At 40.3% G+C, this 3,939-nt stretch overlaps 1 long non-coding RNA gene across 1 annotated transcript; it reads right to left on the bottom strand.

The window, feature by feature from the left end:
* Positions 1-2,255: 2,255 nt before the first annotated feature.
* Positions 2,256-3,200, bottom strand: LOC142652331 (uncharacterized). Its single transcript, XR_012847818.1, has 3 exons — positions 3,157-3,200; positions 2,664-2,744; positions 2,256-2,338 (listed from the first exon to the last, which is right to left on the bottom strand). It is a non-coding gene; the product is annotated as an uncharacterized LOC142652331 (long non-coding RNA).
* Positions 3,201-3,939: the final 739 nt, after the last annotated feature.

Raw genomic sequence — 3,939 nt, 5'->3', positions numbered from 1 at the left:
ATTGGGCAGCTGCCTATATGGTACAGTATTCCCTATAGAGCCCCAGTGCAGCTACATATATGGTACAGTATGTCCTATAGAGCCCCTATGCAGCATATATGGTCCCGTATACTATGGTCCCTACAGAGCTCCTATGGTTCAGTATATTCACTCCTGATAACAATACTGCAATTATAATAATAATGATACTATAGAGGGTAAAAGTCGCACTCACTTCATGAATCCATATGAGGCTTTTCTGGCGCCAAGACACGTCTTCCTCTACAGGTGGAGCTGGTGTTGGAGTCACCTGTAGTAATATAGTTATTTTATACATTTCATTATAGTTATTTTATACATTTCTTTGTAGTTATTTTATACATTTCATTATAGTTATTTTATACATTTCTTTGTAGTTATTTTATACATTTCATTATAGTTATTTTATACATTTCATTATAGTTATTTTATCACTCTCAGTAAGTCAGTAGGAGGATTGAACTATCACCGGCTCCTATATATCTTACTGATGGATTGTAATTGAACAATTATTATCTAGTAGTCAGTAGGAAACACTGTTATTTTCTATTTAAGATGCTGGTGGGCCCCCTGTTTACAGCGCTCTGTACAGCTGTACATGTAATACAGTATGCCCCATAGAGCCCCTATGCAGCAGCATATATAGTACAGTATTCCCTATAGAGCCCCTATGCAGCAGCATATATGGTACAGTATGCCCCATCAAGCCCCTATGCAGCAGCATATATAGTACAGTATTCCCTATAGAGCCCCTATGCAGAAACATATATGGTACAGTATGTCCTATAGAGCCCTATGCAGCAGCATATATGGTACAGTATGTCCTATAGAGCCCTATGCAGCAGTATATAAGGTACAGTATGTCCTATAGAGCCCGATACAGCAGTATATATGGTACAATATTTCCTATAGATATACTATGCAGCAGCATATATGGTACAGTATGTCCTGTAGAGCACCTATGAGGCAGCATATATGGTACAGTATCCCCTATAGAGTCCCTATGAGGCAGCATATATGGTATAGTATGTCCTATAGAGTCCATATGAGGCAGCATATATGGTATAGTATGTCCTATAGAGCCCTTTATGCAGCAGCATATATGGTACTGTATGCCCTATAAAGCCCCTATGCAGCTGTATATATGGTGTAGTATGTCCTATAGAGACACTATGCAGCAGCATATATGGTACAGTATGTCCTATAGAGTCCCTTGTGAGGCAGCATATATAGTGCAGTATGTCCTGCAGATCTCCTATGCAGCAGCATATATGGTACAATATGGCCTATAGATCTCCTATGCAGCAGTATATTTGGAACAATATTCCCTATAGAGCCCCTATGCAGTAGTATATATGGTACAGTATGTCCTGTAGATCCCCGATACAGCAGTATATATGGTACAGTATGTACCAAAGAGCCCCTTTGCAGCAGTATATATGGTCCAGTATGTCCTGTAGATCTCCTATACAGCAGTATATAAGGTACAGTATGTCCTATAGAGCCCCTATGCAGCAGTATATATGGTACAGTATGTCCTGTAGATATCCTATACAGCCAGTATATATGGTACAGTATGTCCTATAGAGCCCCTATGCAGCAGTATATATGGTACAATATGTCCTGTAGATCTCCTATACAGCAGTATATATGGTACAGTATGTCCTATAGAGCCCCTATGCAGCAGTATATATGGTACAGTATGTCCTGTAGATCTCCTATATAGCAGTATATATGGTACAGTATGTCCTGTAGATATCCTATACAGCCAGTATATATGGTACAGTATGTCCTATAGAGCCCCTATGCAGCAGTATATATGGTACAATATGTCCTGTAGATCTCCTATACAGCAGTATATATGGTACAGTATGTCCTATAGAGCCCCTATGCAGCAGTATATATGGTACAGTATGTCCTGTAGATCTCCTATATAGCAGTATATATGGTACAGTATGTCCTGTAGATATCCTATACAGCCAGTATATATGGTACAGTATGTCCTATAGAGCCCCTATGCAGCAGTATATATGGTACAATATGTCCTGTAGATCTCCTATACAGCAGTATATATGGTACAGTATGTCCTATATAGCCCCTATGCAGCAGTATATATGGTACAGTATGTCCTGTAGATCTCCTATACAGCAGTATATATGGTACAGTGAGTCCGCCCCTGATAACAATACTACTGTATAATAATAAAAATGATACTACACTGAGGAAAAATGACACTTACTTGATAAATCCAGTTAAGGTTTCTCTGGAGCCAGGACACCTCTTTCTCTTTGGGTGGAGCTGGAGCTGGAGTTGGAGTCACCTGTAGGAATATAGTTATTTTTTCATTTTCATTCTCAGTAAGTCGGTAGGAGGATTGATCTCACACCTGCTGCTAAGTATCTGACTTATCAAGAAATGTTATCAATCCAAGTAATATGTCATCTGGATCTAAGTACAACTTCAGCAACAAGAACAATACAGAAAAGCACACAAAACAGAAAAAAGAAAATCATCCCGTAACCAAACATCACAACCACCATTGTCCTCTGCTAAGTTCTCAGACTGATTCTTGTTAGGATTATGGATCTAAAGCAAATTACACTCCCCAATAAGAAGAATTATTATTCTGTGAATATCAGACTCACCCAAGAGATCTGTGTCTTCAGGAGGCCTAGGAAGGTCATGCAAGGTGACGCCTTGGGTGGATCGGGTGGTAGCGGAGTAACCTGCAATAAACAGAGTGAACATAGAGGTCAGGGGAAGGTCAATGTCTGGTGGTGTTGTCATGTCATGGGCAAATCCTCTGTATGGGACCGTCACAGTGGTCGTTATGGCCAATAGTTATAAGGTGATAGGCTTCTCTAGGGAGAGGATTTACCCAAGAATCCAATGGACCATTGTGTGTTTACTTATGTTACATACATGGTGGAAGACAATAGCCCAATGCTTAAAATGTAATTTGTATCTGGTTTCTTAATTGTACATTTTGGTTAATTCGTAGTCACTACACGAGGACTACATTGACCATAAGTCTCTTTGTTCCCTTAGATTCATATTTTTGGGAGGGATACTACTGTATATTTAATCATTTCAGTCTAGTATGACATATCTAAAAATACTTAAAAATGTTTGACTTACTCCGAAGATGTTCACCTCGACCCACCTAATGACCTTCTCAATCCGAGACGGTTCCTCCTTTGGTGGGATGGGTTTTTCTATAGTAATCTGTAAGACAAGATTGTGACTGTACATTAAATGTCTGCTCAGCGCCAATGTTCAGCCTGTAAAGCATGGACTGATTGTTTTCATACAAGGACACCAGGTAAAAAAGCAGAGGATTTGCCTTTGTAGATCCTGAGTAAACACCTCAATGACAAGTACTACACATGAGTAAAATATTGAATAGAGCTCCACTTCTAAACAATAATTTCTTAACCCCTTCCCGACATCCACTGTGCATGTATTTAAGTATGGGTCCGTAACTTCAGATGTATATTACATTTGACACCCTGCTCTAAGGTCTGGGATCAGAGATAATTCCAATCCTGGCCATTTAACCACTAAGATGCCATGGTCAATAGTCTTCTCTGTCCCCCCATCACCCCCTGTGACGCAGGGGGCTGTGGTTTATCAGGGCAGCCGGGGAGGGCTAAATGAAGGGGATAGTATCCTATTAAAGGGGTTGTCTTAGAATTGACAATTATCACTTATCTACTGGATAGGTGATAAATGGCTGATCACTGGACGCGCCCCTGCTGGGACCGCCACCAACAGCGAGAATAGGGTTCCAGAACTGTATCTCCTTACCGCTGCTTTATTCAATGTCTATGAGACTGACGGAAACAGATGGGCGCTGTACTCAGCTGTTTCCGTTATTCCCATGGATTTTGAATGGAGCGGAAGAACGCATTCTCAACCACC

This window comes from Rhinoderma darwinii, chromosome 5 (genome assembly GCF_050947455.1).
Source record: "Rhinoderma darwinii isolate aRhiDar2 chromosome 5, aRhiDar2.hap1, whole genome shotgun sequence".
Lineage (NCBI taxonomy): Eukaryota > Metazoa > Chordata > Amphibia > Anura > Rhinodermatidae > Rhinoderma > Rhinoderma darwinii.
This window is presented reverse-complemented; position numbering and strand designations above follow the sequence as displayed.